Source organism: Podarcis gaigeae (assembly GCF_964106915.1).
Source record: "Podarcis gaigeae genome assembly, chromosome: 8".
Classification (NCBI taxonomy): domain Eukaryota; kingdom Metazoa; phylum Chordata; class Lepidosauria; order Squamata; family Lacertidae; genus Podarcis; species Podarcis gaigeae.
The window spans coordinates 47,885,470-47,904,291 of NC_139684.1; the positions used below are offsets into that span (position 1 = coordinate 47,885,470).

Genomic DNA, 18,822 nt, shown 5'->3' on the forward strand with positions numbered 1-18,822 from the left:
TTAAGTCAGAAGAAAATGATTTCAGGGAGTTGTTGGAAAAGGAGAGGGTCAACAGTGGTTTTCCAAAATATGTCAGCTTTACTAAACTGAAGTATTAGGATTTTGTTATTGCTATTTAAAACAGGATCCACTTCCTCAGCTACAAGCAATACTGTGTTAAAATGGCAACATAATGCAGTTTGACCCTATGGAAGAGTAAAGTAAACAACAACAATACAGGTCAGTGGAGGGACTGGGGTACAAGTTGGATTGTGCGGAGGTGTCCTTCCACTCAGATCTGCCAGCTGCCCAATGTGTGCGCAGCACACTGCTGTGTTTCCCGCCAGCGGTAGCCAATGAAAAGTCCCAAAATGGGGCATTCTGAGTTTGGGGTGGAGTCTGAACCATCCTGGGATACCAGAGATGCTGAGTGGTGCCACTTACATCATACGATGACATTGGGTTCAATTCAGCCCTTATTGCCTCCATACCCACCTCCACTATGATTGTCATTAGCAGCTCGGCTGTTGATGCTGCAGTGGCTCCAACATTCTGCACAGCTCTACTGATAGAGTTTGGAGGGTTGGATTGCACCCTAAATCTTGGTTCTATAAGATTTTTCCCCTATTTGGTAGAATGGTTGGGAGACTAGAAAATACTGGCCATGAAATATTTCATATAGATATAAATAATGATCTATTCCTGTGCCTTTTAAGTTATGTCAAAAATAATATAGTGCTCTCAAAAGTCCAAGCACAAATGTTATAGATCCTTACTCTAGATAGAATTGTCTTTGCTAAAGTATGGAAGATAACCCGCACGCCAAATATCAATATATTTGGCATTAGCAAGGAAACTATGAGAACAGCTAGATATTGTTAAATTGACAATAACATTAAAGGGACATTAGGCATTTGAAGAAACTTCAAAAATATGGTCTCAGTAGTTCAATACGGATTAAAAAAACACACCTGGGAATAAATGAGATAGTGATCAATTATATACTGCCAGGGCTTTTTTCCAGCCGGAACTCACCGGAACTCAGTTCCAGCTCCTCTCGGGTGGGAGGCATTCATGGTGAGTTCTGGCACCTCTTTTTCTAGAATAATAGCACTGTATACTGCTGTAATTAAAATTGGGAGAAAAATAAAACCAAATGGGACCCATGTATATGGATTGCTTTCTTTTTTATTTTTTCTTATTTAAGGCATGCCCTTAAATAGGGACTGAGGGGGTTTACATTGTCCTGTAGCAGCTTTTTGCTTTTTCCTTTAAAAATGTTTTGAATTGATGTCACACCAAGGGCATTCAGAGAAAATAGAAGAGTGGTCACCACAAGGTAGCCACTGATAAGATTTCCACTGTTCCTACTATCATAAGCTATGACAGAAACAAAAGTTAAAAGAACCTGCAAGAGGGAGAGAGAAAAAATAACTAAAACAAATGTGAATGGAGGAAAAGAATTATGGAATGAATATGGTTTTGATACAGTAATAGAAGAGAATTAGCCCCCCATGTGTCTGTCTCTCACCCTCAGGATTCTCTTTTTCTAAAGGTCCTTCTGCTCTCTATTCATCTTCATATGATTTGTTGAGCTGTTGTTGTTCCTGGCTCCCTACCGGCACAGACTTAAAAGAGCTGATGAACAAGAGGAGGGAAATAATTGCAAAAATGTCGATAAAATAAAAGACATGGCTGCTTTTGAAAACAGATCCAAAAGTTCTGACATTTAAGCTGGAAGAAAAGTAACCACTATACTTCATCCTGCCTCCTCCATCTGAGGACTTGAGCTCCTTGTGCAAAAAGTACCATGATGAGATAAAATGCAGGGCAAGATTTTTTTTCTCTCTGCCTAGCCAGCCAGCCATTCATTTTATTGCTCCGATCCATCTGTCTTTTTAGTGGCTTCATGATTATATCGGGTATCGCTGGAAGTGTTGCTGTTAAATGTCAAAAGGATCTACATAGCACTGTGCTTGTCTTACATTATTCTGCTCTGACATTTTTAAAAGGGGAGTGTTTTGATTTGGAAGAGTATTTCAGGCAGCAGTTCTAAATGCACTTACCAGAGATTAAGCCCCACACAGGACTTACTTCCAAGTAAACAAGCACTTAACTCCCTATGTCTAAAAGACACATATTCACAGAACATACAAATTTCAGCTCTACAGTAGGATGGTTAAAATATTCAGATATTTCTCTTTTCCTCTTCATTTGTCCTTCTAGGTACATTTAGAATGTTTAAAAAGCAAATAAGAGCTAATACCCCAATGTCCTGAGAATTGTATTGTGGAATATAAATGGTACTGCTAAATCACCAGCATTATCGTAATCTGTGAAATGTTTTTGTTCCAAACTGCCATCTTCTGAAATTCAGGCACCGAGGATCAGCTGCTGATACTCCTGATAATACTCCCTTTTCATACTTATAAGGTAATGGCAGATTCTTCTCCATGCTTATGGGACATGGAGGTAGGTGAGAATAGTGGCTGCTGTGCAAAAATGGTAGTGAATATTCAGAGAAAATTCTGCAAAGGGGCCTTCTTGGGAGCAGGGGTGCTTGTGGAACGAAAGATCGCAGAATTATCTCAGAGTAAAACATCTTCTGAGAAATTCCAGTTCGTCTCTAGACTAGACCCAGGCCTGCAAGCCATCAGCAGTTTCCCCATCATCATATACCTTGCTGAATAAGGAGCCTTTGCTTCTAATTAGGCCAGTGGTCCTCCAAGCTTCTCAGTGGCAACTAACCCTGATGACTATGTTCTGCCTCCACTGCTGGAGGCAGTATGCTACTGAATACCAGTTACTAAGAATCACTTTAAGGATAAGTGCTGTTGTGCTGCTTGTGGGCATCCCAGGGGCATCTGGTTGGCCCCTGTGAGAACATAATGCTGGACTGGATGGACCACAGGCCTGATCCTATGGGGCTTCTCTAATGTTCTTTATCTGGCTCTTGGGATTTTCCCAAGAATCCATTCCCCAAAACCATTCCCCAACCATAACCCTCCCTGGCCCTTCCTTGCACCCTCCTTGAGGGTTTCTGCCTAGCTGGAATGTGTCCTTGAACTCTGATAATGCCCCTTGCTTGTCTGGATGGAGATGAGAGAGGGATGTAGAGTTCGAAGGTACCCTCTCCCAAGGCTCATCTAATCCAACCCCCTGCAGCGCAAGAATCTCAATTAAAGCATCCATGACAGATGGCCATTCAACCTCTGCTTAAATACCTCCAAGAAATGAGAGTGCACCACCTTCCATGGAAGTCTGTCCCACTTTGGAACAGCTCTTACTGTCAAAAAGTTCCTCCTGGTGTTAAGTCGGAATCTCCTTTCTTGTAACGTTAAGCTATTGGTTCATCTCTTACCCTCCAGAGCAGGAGAAAACAAGCTTGCTCCATCTTCCATGTGACAAGCCTTCAGATATTTGTGTGAATGGGTGTGTAGAGACTAGCTTACTGTTCAAAGGCAAGTAACTCCATGTATTGCTCCACCCACTTTCTCCTCTATTCTCACCCACCATGGGCATGTGACACTCAGAAGGTATTGAAGAAGGAAATGTGACCCTTGGGATAAAAGAGGATTCACTACGCTAACATAAGCAAAAAAGAGAGTATTTGTGTCCCTAGCGCTTCAATCAAGGGAACAGAATCCACAATGCAGGTAAACTTATGTAGTGAGCCATTGACTGGGTTATTGTCATGCACGGTGTTGTTCGCCTAACCTAGTGCTTTGCCTGGAAACTGAGCATTAAGGACAGGGCTGATTAAGTTACAAGTTGGCACTGAAGCATTGTAACAGATGGACACAGGTAGCCAGCAGGGGAGGATCAGGAATATGTATGAATGCCGCATCAGGTTTTGAGGGCATGTTTCCCATATGGGAACAGCCAGAGCAGCTGTCTGGATCTTACAGACCCTAAGAGGAAATGCCACCTCTAATCCAGATCCGCTTCACATTCACTTGTCTCAAAAATATATAAAATAGCATCTGCCACAGCTTAAGACAGGTTATTTGCCCCCAGTGAGCCAAAGAGAGTAAATGGAATAAATAAAGAGAATAGACATTCTGGTGGAGTTGAGCAGTTGGGGTTTTGATGGATTGTATGTGAAAAGGGAAGCTGAGGAAGTCAAGCAGCACTCTACAGCTTTTTGGCAAGCCAACAGCAAATATTTATTAAAAATGAAGGTGCAGGGCAGTGATAATCTTTTCTTTTTCTTTTTTTTTACAGCCTGATTGTGACAAGACGTCTCTCTTTTCCTCTGCAAGAGCTGATTATTAATGCCTCAAACACTTTTGGCTAAACTTGGACGTGTGTGCTAAGCCGTGATAGCACATATGAATTCTCCCTTTTCAGTTGACCCAAAATCAACCTTAGGTATATGACAAGGTCAGGGCCAGGGCCAGGATGGGGCCAGTGGGTCACTGTGCCATGAATTTCAGTCTGTCCTCAGTTTGTCCCCACCTGCCTTCCTTCTTACTTACTATCTGTCTGTTTCCTCCTTCTTAGTCTTAGTTTTACCCCTTGTAGAACTCAGCAGGGAGGAGAATGTGAGCAAAACAAGTATTAGCTGACTCTGCCTGTTATTAGCTACATTTAAGCCACATAAAATTCAGAGGCTACTATACACACATACACACCCCTCTCTGTCTAGGCAAGTCAGAGAGGAGAAATCTATCAATGGCTACTAGCCATGATGGCAATGTTATGCCTCCACAGTCAACTGATAGATAGTTTGATTATTTAATTTCTATACCACTTAATATATTAAAAATATCTCTAAGCAGTTTACAGAAAACTGAAGCAACAACAGACAATTTAAACAAATACACAACCACATATAAAAATGTTCCATAAATACAAAATTACAAATATATATAAATCAATACAAATCCATTTTCTTTCTCGTGCTTCTGGGTTCTCACCCAGAGTACACATAAACTCTCAGCTCACCCACACTCACAATGAGAAGAGTTCCTGGAAACAGCAGACATCACCCTAGTCTCTCATGCTATACTTTTTATGGGCAGGCCAAAGAAGGATTCTCACTTGAGAGATAGCCAAAATGGCCCCCCACTTCACTCCTACCATCCTCAAATGGGGTAGTGAAATGGGAAGGCCACATTTCAGATCAGCACTAATGCAGCTCCAGGGAAATCAGGCTGCCTGTAACTATCTCTTAACGAAAATTTTATCAGCTATTAACATTTAAGGACACAGCATTGCACAGTTCCCGCCTGGTCCTTCAAGCCCAGCAGGTTGCCTCTGTAATAGGGCACTCTCCTTCCAAAATAAAGGCCACTCTACAAGATCAATGAAGAGAGTTGTTTCACATGAAGGATATAAAATATGAAAGCCAAATGAGCAAAGACTCCTTTTATGTTCTAGAAGAGCTGTGGGGTGATTTTGCCATTATAAATTTTCAAAAGGTGCATGATTTAACTCTCCTAAATTAATAAGATGGTCATGGTTCTCTGTTTTACCACTAAGCTGTGTGTATGAATTAAGCCTGCCTAGTTAGGATAATTCCTTCAATCTATTTCCTGTTCCCCATTTTCAGGGCTACTTTTCAATAAGCAGAGAACACCCATGCTATAACATTTAGTTAGCAAACAAGTTTATCTTGGTATTCTTGCATTCTTCTTTTGCAAAGATTCCCCAGCTGTGTGTCTCAGGCCTGGTCAACTTTGGCATACACAGCAAGGCTGTTGTTTAAAGTTCACAATCCAGTTCTACCCCAGACAGGATCTGTAACAATTCCCCAGATTACCTGACTTGAACCTCCTGTTTTAAATCTTTTAACTGCTGTTATAACTATTTTAATTATTGTACGTTTCAATACTGCTTGTTTATTTTAAAGAGTTGATGAATTTGTTTTAGTGTGTATATTAATTAGGTGTGCTTTCGTAATTGGTTTCAGACTTGGGCTGGATCTAGACACATCAAAGAAGCATTTCAGTTAAATGCGATGTAAACTCATATAGAGAAATCCAGTTGGGAAAGACGGGAGTCCACAGTGCCATCTGGTGGCCAGGTTTAACAGTTGCACAAGAAAAGAATCCAATGCAACAACTTGTTGCAGAGCACCTACTGTAATTCTTGTTGTGCAACAGCTGGTGCTTGTTGTGTAACAGTCGGTCATTGTTGCACAACTGGTGGCACAATGATCTATATTCTTATGTTTTCCCTTGTGCAGCGACATTTAATCACCACAACAAGTCTACCGCTAAGTGACTATAACAGTTCTACACTGGCTGCAACCCCTATCAAACAATTTCTCATATAAAAACATGCCTGAAACAATTTCATATATAAAAACAATTTTATCTCCGGAGGGCATGCCTAATGATACGATTGTCCCGGAAAGAATATAGGGTAGTTACATCACACAGCCACTTCTGGCAATTCGTCCTGTGTCAGCTCTCACTCACCAATGCTGTACATGTCCAGTGGTGGCTGGTGTCTATTGAGGCTAGTAGGGTGGAAGGCAGAGAGCCCAACCAGAGGTGTTGGGGAGTAAGAAAAAGCAGGCAGCTAGAGATTGGCTGAGAGCAGACTCAGGTTGCTATGACCCTGCTCCACTTGCCCTTATGGACAAGCGTCAAATGCATGTGCCACCCATCAACTATGCCACCAGGCTACGGGTGGTGCTGTGGTCTAAACCACTGAGCCTCTTGGGCTTGTCAATCAGAAGATTGATGGTTTGAATCCCTGTGATGGAGTGAGCTCCCATTGCTCTGTCCCAGCTCCTGCCAACCTAGCAGTTCGAAAGCACGCCAGTGGAAATAAATAAATAGGTACTACTGTGGCGGGAAGGTAAACAGTATTTCCATGCACTCTGGTTTCCATCATGGTGTTCTGTTGTGCCAGAAGCGGTTTAGTCATGCTGGCCACATGACCCGGAAAGCTGTCTGTGGACAAACACTGGCTCCCTCAGCCTCAAAGCAAGATGAGTGCTGCAACCCCATTGTCACCTTTGACTGGACTTAACTGTCCAGGGGTCCTCCACCTTTTTTACCTTACCTATGCATATGGCACGAATGAGAAGGAGGCTTATAAGTGCACTGTGTTATATTTGTACAGCTTCTCCACACAGGGAAGAATCCTATTTGGCCCAGGATCTTCTCCCATGTAGAGGAGGATTCTATGGTGGATAAGAGTATCAGTGGCCACTAACTCTGATGGATGTGGTCTGCCTCCATAGTCAGAGGCAATATACTTCTGAATACAAGTTGCTAGAAACTGCAGGAAAGGAAAGTGCTGTTGTGCTCAGATGCTGCTTTTGAGCAGGATGGTGGCTATACAGTGGTACCTCGGGTTACATACGCTTCAGGTTACAAACGCTTCAGGTTACATACTCTGCTAACCCAGAAATAGTGCTTCAGGTTAAGAACTTTGCTTCAGGATGAGAACAGAAATCGTGCTCCGGCGGCACGGCAGCAGCAGGAGGCCCCATTAGCTAAAGTGGTGCTTCAGGTTAAGAACAGTTTCTGGTTAAGTACGGACCTCTGGAACGAATTAAGTACTTAACCCGAGGTACCGCTGTAGTTAAAAGTGCATTTCCTCAGCTTTGGCCATGCATCAACTGCCTCCTTTACAGTAGGAGGAGAATGTGTCCATGTTCACTTATGCCTCAAACCTGTCCAAGCTAGGTCATGGCAATTCATTCTCTGTCAGGATGACTTTGAAAAGTTGTTCCAAACTTCATGTGGTCATTAGAAGATTGGATTAGATTGCTGCAATGCACTTAGTGTGGGGCTTGCCTTGCACTTGGTTCAGAAATCACATCTGGTGCAGAATGCTGCTGTGTGATTGCTGACAGGATTCTTCTTCTCTGGCGATCACTCGTAGCCGAGTAAGATTGTCTTCCATAAACATGGTTTTAACAATGAGTCCGTAAGTTACTGTGGAGACCAATTCTGGAACCACACATCCTTCTACAGTGGAGACATTGGTTTCCAGATGGGAATTGGTCACAGTGTGGATTTGCCAAGCGTGCCTTCCTCTTAGCATGTTTCTCCCTTGCATCCTGAGTTTGAGTGTCTTCAAAGCCCATGACACCTTTGGTAAAGGCTGTTCTCCAATTGGTGTGCTCGAGGACAAGTGTTTCCCAATTGTTATTGTTTATACTACATTTTTTTTAGATTTGCCTCGAGACAGTCTTTAAACCTCTTTTGTTGACCACCAGCATTACGCTTTCCATTTTTAGGTTCGGAATAGAGTAGTTGCTTTGGAAGACAATAATCAGGCATCCGCACAACATAACCAATCCAATGAAGTTGATGTTGAAGAATCATTGCTTCAACACTGGTGATCTTTGCTTCTTCCAGTACACTGGTATTAGTTCACCTGGCTTCCCAAGTGATGTGTAAAAATTTTCGGAGACACTATTGATGGAATCTTTCGAGGAGTTGGAGATGGCATATATAAGTGGTCCATGTTTCACAAGCATACAGTAAGGTTGGTAGTACAATAGCTTTGTAAACAAGCATTTTGGTTTCCCTGCAAATGTCCCGGTCCTCAAACACTCTGCACTTCAATTGGGAGAAAGCTGCGCTTGTAAAGCTCAGGCGATGCTGGATTTCAGCATCAGTGTTGGCCATTGTGGAAAGATAACTGCCTAGGTAGGAGAAGTGATAGACATTTTCCAGCATTACACCATTGAGTTGGATGTGTGGCACTGCGGAGGGATTATTTTGTACTTGTTGGTGCAGCACTTCAGTTTTTTGGATGTCAAGTGATAGGCCAAGTTTTTTGTAAGCTTCTGAAAAAATATTTAGGATGGTTTGGCGGTCAAGCTCTGAGCATGCACACACTACATCGTCATCAGTATACTGAAGCTCTATGATGGAAGTTACAGTAACCTTACTCTTTGCTTTCAGCCTGCTCAGATTGAAGAACTTTTCATCTGTTCGATATATGATTTCTACTCCGGTGGGAAGTTTCCCTTCAACAAAGTGTAGGATCATGGCAATGAAAATAATGAATAGAGTTGGGGCAATAACACAACCCTGTTTAACAACTGATCCCACTGTGAAGGGTTCACTTTGAGAGCCATTGTTATCTGCAATTGCTGCTGTCATATTATCATGGAGGAGCCAAATGATGTTCACAAATTTATCTGGGCAGTCAATTTTCAGAAGGACAGTCCACAGGGCACTACAATTTACAGTGTTGAAAGCCTTAAGTCAATAAACACCATATACAGGGGTTGGTTTTGCTCTCTGCATTTTTCTTGAAGCTGTCAAGGGGTGAAAATCATGTCCACTGTCCCCCTAAAAGGCCGGAAACCATTTTGGGATTCAGTAAGGGTCACCACAGATATCGTTAAGAGAAGGTTGCTAAGATCCTTGCAAGAATTTTGCTGGCCGCAGCTAATAGAGAGATGCCTCGATAGTTTCTGCAATCAGTTCTGTTACCTTTTTTTAAAAGAGATTGATAATTTTGGCACCCCTAAAGTCTGCTGAGATCTCTTCTCTCTCCCAGATTTTTTCAATGACCTTGTGAAGTTGTTGTGTAAGTTCAATTCCACCCACTTTGAAGACTTTGGCAGGTATCTCATCAGGTCTGCTGGCTTTGTTGTTTTTCATTTGGTTAATAGCTGTACACAACTCTCCCAGATTTGGAGATACTGCAAGCTCATCTCTAACTTGTTTTCATGGAATTTGTGAGAGGACCTCAACAGCTACGGGGGAGTTGCAGTTAAGGAGATGTTGGTAATGTTCTTTCCAGGCAGTGCAATAGCTTCTTTATCTTTTAGCAGTGTGGTACCATCTGCTGAGCATAGGGGTCATATGCCATGATTAATTGGCCCGTAGATGGTCTTCGTGGCTTTAAAGAAATTCTGTGCATCATGAGTGTTAGCTTAGTGCTGGCTCTCTTAAGCTTTTTTACCCACTAGGTGTTTTACCCACTAGGTGCTGGAGGAGACTCTTGAGAGTCCCATGGACTGCAAGAAGATCAAACCTCTCCATACTGAAGGAAATCAACCCTGAGTGCTCACTGGAAGGACAGTTCCTGAAGCTGAGGCTCCAGTACTTTGGCCACCTCATGAGAAGAGAAGACTCGCTGGAGAAGACCCTGATGTTGGGAAAGATGGAGGGCACAAGGAGAAGGGGGCGACAGAGGACGAGATGGTTGGATAGTGTTTTCGAGGTTACCAGCATGAGTTTGACCAAACTGCGGGAGGCAGTGGAGGACAGAGGTGCCTGGCGTTCTCTGGTCCATGGGGTCACGAAGAGTCAGACACGACTAAACAACAACAACAACAGGTGTTTTTTACTTCTCTGGTTCTTTGAACCTCAGCCTTAAAGTTTGCACAGGTTTTTTTTCCTTAGTGGTACAGTTTCTATCTCTTTGCCAGATCTGAAAAGCCTTCCTTTTCTTGTCAATCATGCATTCAATCTCACTGTCATTTTCATCAAACCAGTCCTGGTGTTTCTTGGTTTGGTATCCAATAGTTTGTTCACAGGCTGCAATAATGGATGTTTTTAGCTTGGTCCAGTTTTCCTCAAGGTTATCAGGAAATTCTTAAGAGTCATTTGGAAGCAATCCCACTTAAAGGGATCTTGAAGGGCTTGAGTGTTCATTTTGCTCCTTGGTTTCCTTCCTTGAAGCCTGCGTTGAGGTATAATCTTGAAAGCCATCGTGGTGTGATGGCCTGGGAATCCGATTCAGAGGCTGAACCAGAGGAATCCCAGCCTGCACAGGAGTCCCCGCCTCCAGGGCCGGCTGACCTGGAGCAGGGCCTTGTTTCTGAAGTGCCTGCACCTGTGCCAGATCCTCAGGAGCAGGCACCAGGTGAATCCACTCTGGCTCCGGAGGTGGTTGAGGACACAGTGCCTGCAGGTGCACCTCTCCCAGCCCTGTCAGGGGAAGGTGAGTCTCCCCCTGGGTCCAGTAACCCTCCAGCCTCTCCTGAGCTGCAGAGGCTCAGGGCAGAGCGGCAGAGGGAACTGGTTTCTCCCAGGAGGAGTGCTCGCCTTAAGGCCAGGAGAGGCGGGTCTCCTGGGGGCCGGGACCACCCCCTGGCCTCAGAGAAGATAAAGGCCAGTCAGCCCGGTCCCAGGTTGCGGGAGCAACGTCCTTGAAGAGCTGTTTCGGCCAGCACCCAGTCCTGTTCCTCCAGAGTTCCTGTCCTTGCCCGGCTCCTCACTTTGGACCCTGCTTTGCCCGTGGAGGACTGTCTGCCAACCCTCGACTCAGGTCCTGGAAACTCGCCCCACGGTAACCTCCCCCCGGGACCAGCACACGTGGAGTGTATTGGTTGGTGATCTGTCCAGCAGCCGTCGGCACTCATAATAGCTCTGGTAAGGAGCACATCATGGCGATCTTTAGCATGGACAATCACATAGTCTAAGAGATGCCAGTGGTTTGACCGAGGATGCCTCCATGAAGTTTTAAATTTATTTTTCTGTCAAAAGAGTGTGTTGGTAATAACAAGGTTGTGCGCTGCACATATTGTCAAAAGTAAGATTCCATTCTGGTTGCTGTTGCCAATTCCTTCTTTCCCAATAGTCCCAGGCCACAGATCGAAATCTCACCCAACTCTTGCAATAAAATCACCCAGGATGATAATTTTATCTTCCTTAGGCGTCTCTGATAGGATGGTATCCAGCTGAGAGTAATTTTTTTCTTTAATGTCTTCATTGGCATCCAGTGTTGGTGCATAAGCACTTATAATAGTAGCCTGTTGGGTTTTGGTGAGTTTTATTCAAAAGGTTGAGAGTCGCTCATTAATGCTGGTAGGGACTTCTGACAGGAGCTTCACAAGATCATTTTTGATAGTTCTTGTTCAGATAGACCTTTCCAAAAGAATGTGTAGCCTCCTTTTTCTTCCTTCAGTTGTCCCTCACCTGCTCTTCAAGTCTCTTGAAGCACTGCAATATTGATGTTAAAATGTTGCAGCTCTCTTGCAATGATGGCAGTTCTGCGTTCAGGATGCTTGTTGTCTGTATTATCCAACAAAGTCCATGTTCCAAAGTTCAATTGTCTTTTACGATCACTAGGTGGTGACCCCACTGGGTGTGGTAATCCAGTCAAGGAAAAAGGGAGGCAGACTATGTTTAGGGCACCTTTTCTAGCCCCTCTCCCTTTTCAGGGTGAGCAGAGTGGATCCTAAAAAGGGCTGCTCAGTGAGTGAGGCTGACAGGAGTGATACCCTGTTAGCATATTAAACTTCCTCTCAGAGATTTGTGCTGGCTGCTTATTTGGTACCCAGGGCCAAAATCAAGATCTTACTGTTGGTATATAGTCTATGGATCATCTTCCCCCATATGTGCCCACTTGATCACTCCAGTCTCTGGAACTGGCACTTTTACAAGTTCCACATAATGTTCGTTCTTCACTTGCATGGAATCAATCCTCCATTGTGGCAACACATACTGTTTGGAATTCCTTGTCCATTGATTAGGCATGTATGTTCACTGCCCTGCTTTTGGTGCCTGCTTAAAACTTTTTTGGGATAGGTAAGCCTACCCTGGCAAGCCATTTTAACATGTGATTTTACTTTATTATGCACATTTGTGTTAAAACTGCTGGGTTTATTTATATTTGGATGAAGTTTAGGTCAACTTCTTTTTAACATTTGATGTTATTGGTATGATTTATATAATCCACTTTTAAGCGACTAAACATCATATAAATCCTGTTAAATTTATATTAGGAGAACTTGTAATTAAAAGCTAGTGTCTGGTTTTGCTCTTTTCCTTCTCCCTCCCAATCCATTTTCCTTTAGGCTCATATAGATTGGGTTGTAAGTCTCAATACAGGAACTGCCTTGTTTTTATTGATCTGTGAATGGTTCTTGAAGCTAATAACATGAGTTTGACCAAACTGCAGGAGGCTGTGGAAGACAGGAGTGCGTGGCGTGCTCTGGTCCATGGGGTCACGAAGAGTCGGACACGGCTAAACAACTAAACAACAACAACAACAACAAAACCACTGCAGGAACCTTTTTGGGGTTAAGAGCTTGCTTAACCAACAAGGAAAGAAATGCTTTAAATAAATAAATAAAAGAAGCATCATGTTTTTTTCGGCATTGCTAAATCATCAGTGCAGTTTATATTCCAACACATATTACTCCTTAAAGATGCTTGCTATTTTTATGCAACATGGCCACTTGGTGGCGGAGTAGGAACACTTACGTTTTTCTGTTTGGTGTAGAATAAGCACTCAAAAACTTACATTTATTTTGTTCTTCAATCATGCACTAGAGGACAGCAAAACCATGGAATGGGAGCACCATCAGTGCATACCTGTAGCAATACAAATAAATAACAACTGTAAGATTGAAAGCATTGGGGAATGCAAGTGGCATGTTTTCAGCTGTAAATGTAAGCAGAGTTTAAAATTAGTTAGCTCCTCCTAGGAATTTGCTCCTAGAAATTGTCTTCAAAAAACCTTCACTGTGGACCATCTTGTCTGTGAGTTCTTGCAAGCTTTTTGCCACCTGGCCTGGGAGGGTGGAGCCCTGACTGACTCCAGCTACAAAAGCTGAGGATTCTGAACAGACTCTTGGGTTGGGGGAGTTGCTTAGGAGTTTGTTTGTATCTTTTGTTTAAATCTTTCTATTATTTATGTGGAAATGTGCTTTAGTTTGGTTTATGATGTTTTATTTATCGTTTATGACTATTTTTCTGCCCCAAAGCCCTTATTGGCCGAAGGAAAGCCTATCCTTCTGTATCCAGGCCTTTTTGAATAAAAATGGTTTTTGATCTAATGACCCCCCAATAGAATGAATGACTGTGTGATGCAACAACCACATGTGCCTGGATGCAGTGGGATCTGTGACTCTAATGTTTGGTATTAGGGTGAGACAAGCTATTACGGTTTGTTTTCAAACCCCGAAAAGTGTCTTTACACCGTTAACCTTTCTTAAATATACCTTATTTGCAAATGGTTCTTATTCTGTCATTCATAACCTATTTAAAAAAGTATTGTATTTATCCTTTGTGTGGCTTCTTGGAGTAAGCATTGGCTCTGAATCTGGTACCTGGCTACTTGGTCATATGCTACTGACTAACTTGTGGGGTTAGTGCTCAAAAGACCATGAGTGCACTGTTTGGTTCGTGTTTTTGAATTCCAAGGACATCCAGAAACAACCTAGGTTTCCCTTGGTCCAGGATTTGTGGGGCTACAGATTCTATCAGGAAGTGTTGGTTTTCCCTAGATTATTTTGGGGCTAAAGGTTCTTAGCTTCTTTACATGTTGGCAGCTATGGGATGTCAAACCTGAACACAGCTGCTGTCTAGAGGGCAAACACCCCTCAGGTCACAGACACCATGACACCATGCAATTACGCATTTAATTTATTTCAAAAACTGCTTTAAATTTAGACTGCTTTAAATTTAGGATTTACTGCTTTAAATTTAGAAATCACTAGAAAATAACAATTAAAACACCCAGAAAATCATAATTAGGGATGTCAGAGAATTCAAACAAAAATAGAAATGGGAGCAGAAATTGCCAGTGGGCAAATTTGTTTCCTGCCCTTAAGCCAGAGGCTGGGGAGAGAACTTTCAATTTCAATGTCACAAAAATGTGGTCCAGTGCTTATGAAAACCACTGTTCTTGGATTGAAAGTCTCCTGGAAGATCAAGAAAAATTAAGTTATTCTGTTGACAAAGTCTCCCATGATATTCTTGTGAAGAAGCTGGTAAAATGTGGGCTGGATGAGGTAACAGTTAGGTGGATTTGTAGCTGGTTGACTGACCGAACCCCAAGAATGCTCACTAATAGTTCCTTGTCATCCTGGAAAAAAGTAACAGATGGGGTGCTGCAGGGTTTGGGCCAAGGCCTGTTGTTCTTAAACGTCTTTATGAATTTCCTGGCTGAAGGAACTGGGGGGATTCTCATTAAATTTGAAGAACATACCAAACCGGGGTGGGGTGGGGGTAGCTAATGTTGTAGAAGACAGAATCGTGATTCAATATGACCTTCACATATTGGAGAACTGGGCCCAAACTAACAAAATGAACTTCAATAGGAACAAATGTAAGGTTCCACACATTGGCAAGAATAACAAGCTGCACAAATACAGTATAAGATGTGGGACACCTAGGTTACTAGTAGTACATGTGAAAATGATATAGGGGTCTTAGCAGATCACAAGCTTAACATGAGTCAACAATGAGATGTAGCAGCAAAAAAACCAAATGCTATTATAGGCTACATCAACAGAATATAGTGTCCAGATTAAGGGAAGTAAGAATACCACTCTATTCTGCCTTGGTTGGACTACACCTGGAATACTGTGTGCCACAATTTAAGAAGGATATTGACAAGCTGGAACATGTACAGAGGAAGGCAACCAAATTATCAAGAGTCTGGAAACCAAGCCTTATGGTTGAGGGAGTTGGAAAAGAGGAGACTGAGATAGCCGACTTCCAATGTCTAAAGGGCTGTCACAAGCCTGTGACAGGAGATTCCGACTAAACATCAGGAAGATCTGTCTGGCAGTAAGAGCTGTTCAACAGCTCTTGGAATGGACTCCTTCAGGAGATTGTGGGCTGTCCTTCCTTGGAGGTTTTTAAGCAGAGGTCTGCCGTGGATGCTTTAGTCAATGGCAGACCTTGGGATCTCATATTTCCATGGTGCCCTGTGTGATGCCAAAATTTGGTGCCCCCCATCTCTTGCCTCTCATTCTACATCATACTTGCACAGAGCCGTCATTAGCATATGCGCCGCCCAGATCCGCCCAGTGCCCCCAAATGTAGTTTAGCCCCCAAATTAACTTTTATTATGCCTTATGTCACTATTATATTTTGATAAATAGTGCTCACACCTGTGCGGCTCCAAAAGGAATTTGTGGGTGTGTTTTGTTTAAAACCAGCTTTTCTAAAGAAGACAAAGAACACATTGGGAATCGGTGTAAAGACTCCATGCATGTGCTTACAGTCATAGGGAGGTGTCTGAAAGATGAGATGGGTGGGCATTGTGCGCATGTGTGGGAAAGCCATCTCGGGCAGCCTTTCATTGTGGGAGCAACCTTATTTCTAGAGGGCCTTTGCAAGAGCTTTGGTGAGTGAGACTTTCCGGAGAGCTCTCCCTGCAGCAGCATTAGCAGGCAGGCAGTGCAAGATCAGTCATGTCAAAGGTGCTGCTGACCCCGCTGCCGCATAGCAGCTCAATACAATACGCTTAGGCGGCTTCAGCAGTGGGCGCCTGGCGCCTCCCAGAATTTGGCGCCCGGGTGCCCCGCACCCCTTGCACCCCCGGGTAAAGACGGCCCTGTACTTGCAGATCGCCCAAGGCTCCATGCCCATTACAACCAGTCACACTTGCCTAAATCTGCCTCTCTTGCCTAAATCTGCAACTCCTGCATTGCAGGGGGTTGGACAAGATAACTCTCAGGGGACCCAAGGGGAATTTGTTTTCCCCAAAATAATCATGCATTCTCAGTTCTCAGTTTCCCTTCTCCCTTACTTCTTCATTACAGATGACTTCTAAGCCTTAAAAAGGTAAAGGACCCCTGGACAGTTAAGTCCAGTCAAAGGCAACTATGCGGTGCGACACTCATCTCACTTCAGGCCAAGGGAGCTGGCATTTGTCGACAGACAGCTAAGTTGTAAACAGAGAGGAAGCTCTCTTATGTAGACTGTGGTTCAAAAGCCAGTGGCAGAATCGTTTCAGAGCCCAACATATTAATCAGTGGAGTTTTTATGTCAGAATGAATTATTGCAGGATTGCTTGGTGATCAATGCTATCTGAAGAAGAACGTTCTGATGAGGGGATAAACTGGGGGCTAAATGAGGAATTAAAAGACTGTGTCGAAGTTTCTTCCATTATCATTTTGATGTACAAATAAATGCAAAATTTATCAATGGTTAAAGCTTGTTTAAAGCACTGGGCAACAACTGAAATAGCTATTATCAGCTAGGTTTGTATGTATCTTATCATGAAAAGCATTAATTTCAGAGAAGGGAGTTTTTTAAAAGATTTTTTGTCAGGAAAAAATTGGCCTAGTTCCAATCAACAATTGGTTCAGAAAATGTCATGACAAAAATCAAGAAGAGACATGTATAAAAGCCAGCCCCCAAGAATAACAAACTTCCTTAGCTGTTCTCCCACTTCAGCTCAGGGAAAGAGAACTTATACCATATCAAAATGAGGGGAAGCTGTCTTAAGCAGACAGTTTTGGGAGGAAAGCCCATTATATTATCAGCCATAGACAGAGCATGAAATCTACTGTTCTGCAGATAATCCCCCCCTTCACTGTTCTCTCTCCTTTGATAATTTTCAAATGTATTTTATTTCCTTATTAAAGTAGAGACAACATTTTGAAGAAATTCTCATGGGCAAGTCTGAGAGTTTCTGAGGCGCTTATCTTACTTTTGTTGTGGCCAAAGGGTGTTTGTGAGTAGAGATGGAGGGAAACTTCAATTCACATCTAAAGGCAAACCTACCTAATTCACAAGTCATGAAACTGTATGCTAACCAAAATGTGGCCATTCCTCAAAATGTGCACTGTTACAAATTTAGGAATGCAGTAATTTGTTCAAAAATACATACATTGGGTTAAGTGTGCATAAAAAAGCACATATTGTTATGGAAGGTAGGACTTGAACCAATGGTTTCAAGCTGCAAAAGAGAAGATTCTGACAAGACATACGGGAAAACTTTCTGACAATAAGAGCTGCTCCACAGTGGAACAGTCTCCCTCAGGAGGTTGTGGACTCTTCTTCCTTGGAAGTTTTAAAGCAGCGGTTGGATGGCCATCTGTCATGGATGCTTTAGCAGAGATTCCTGCATTGCAAGGGATTGGACTAGATGACCATTGCGTCCCTTCCAATTCTAAGATTCTATGGTGAAAATAGCATTTTAAAAAGCACGGTTATTAGGGGAAACTGTTTTACAAAAATGTTTTTTAAATGAAAATTGCGTAGAAGCATGCATACATTATGAGAAATTTGCACTAAAAGGGTGGTGAATTTTTCATGGAGACATTTTTTAAAAAAGATAAGTCTAATTCTGGAAGGTTGCTTGCAGGAAACTATATCTCATTAATGCATATCACTGTTTTTAAAAAAGTTTATATGCAACCAAACAACATAGGTTTCAATTAAAAACATGCAAGAAAACATAAAGTTATCAATTAATTCTAGCTGCCCTGAACTGAGTGAAATCATTATTTCATCTCACAAAGCTTTTTCAGCACTGACCAGCAATGGCTCTCTAGGGTTTCAGATGGAGACATTCACAACCTTGTGACCTACCACTTGCCCATATCCAAGCTTTTTTTTAAAAAAAAAATGTGTTGGCTAGCTAGTATTGGGGGAGCCTGGCAGTTTGGTTAGTTTGCTGCCACCCCCTTTGTGGATGGCAGGAACTGAAGTCCTTTGAGCTTTTTCAATCCTGCAGCTCCAGAGTTCAGAGTTGGAGACAGAGCTCAGTGTGATGTTAACATCTCTCAAGAAGAAAAAGTGATCTACTTGAGGAAGTAGATCCTTGGAAACTTTAAAAATAACTTGCCACATTGATAGATATGTAATTTTGGTGTGTGTGTGTGTGTTTGTGTGTGTTTTAAAAGTACTTTAGGAATGGAGAGAAGAAGCCAACTCCAACAAAGTGGTGAGAGGAACTCTTTGAGCACAACTATATTTAAGAAATCTGAGACTCTGGGCGTGGTTTTGTGTGTAGCAGTGGCACTTCCACTAAACACTGGTGGGTTTCAATAATGATACCAGTGATGCTTGGGCAAAAGCAACATAACAATTTGTTTTTAAAAATACCAGTCACTGTCCGCTCCACATGTGTGCAGCGTCAGCTGCTAAAAGCACACCTTGCTGGTTCGTATCTTGAGATGAGATGCTCCTTGGAGGTGCAGTTGTGCTCTTAGAATGATTCCTT

General features: G+C 42.7%; 1 long non-coding RNA gene across 2 annotated transcripts in view; it reads right to left on the minus strand.

The window, feature by feature from the left end:
- The window catches only part of LOC310850677, a 44,308-nt gene that overhangs the window by 20,555 nt on the left and 4,931 nt on the right, over window positions 1-18,822 (minus strand). For both annotated transcript variants that reach the window (XR_014567411.1, XR_014567412.1), the window contains exons 2-3: window positions 13,159-13,229; window positions 1,511-1,617 (exon numbers count right to left, since the gene is read on the minus strand). This is a non-coding gene — a long non-coding RNA (uncharacterized lncRNA). The remainder of the gene's footprint in view (window positions 1-1,510; window positions 1,618-13,158; window positions 13,230-18,822) is intronic.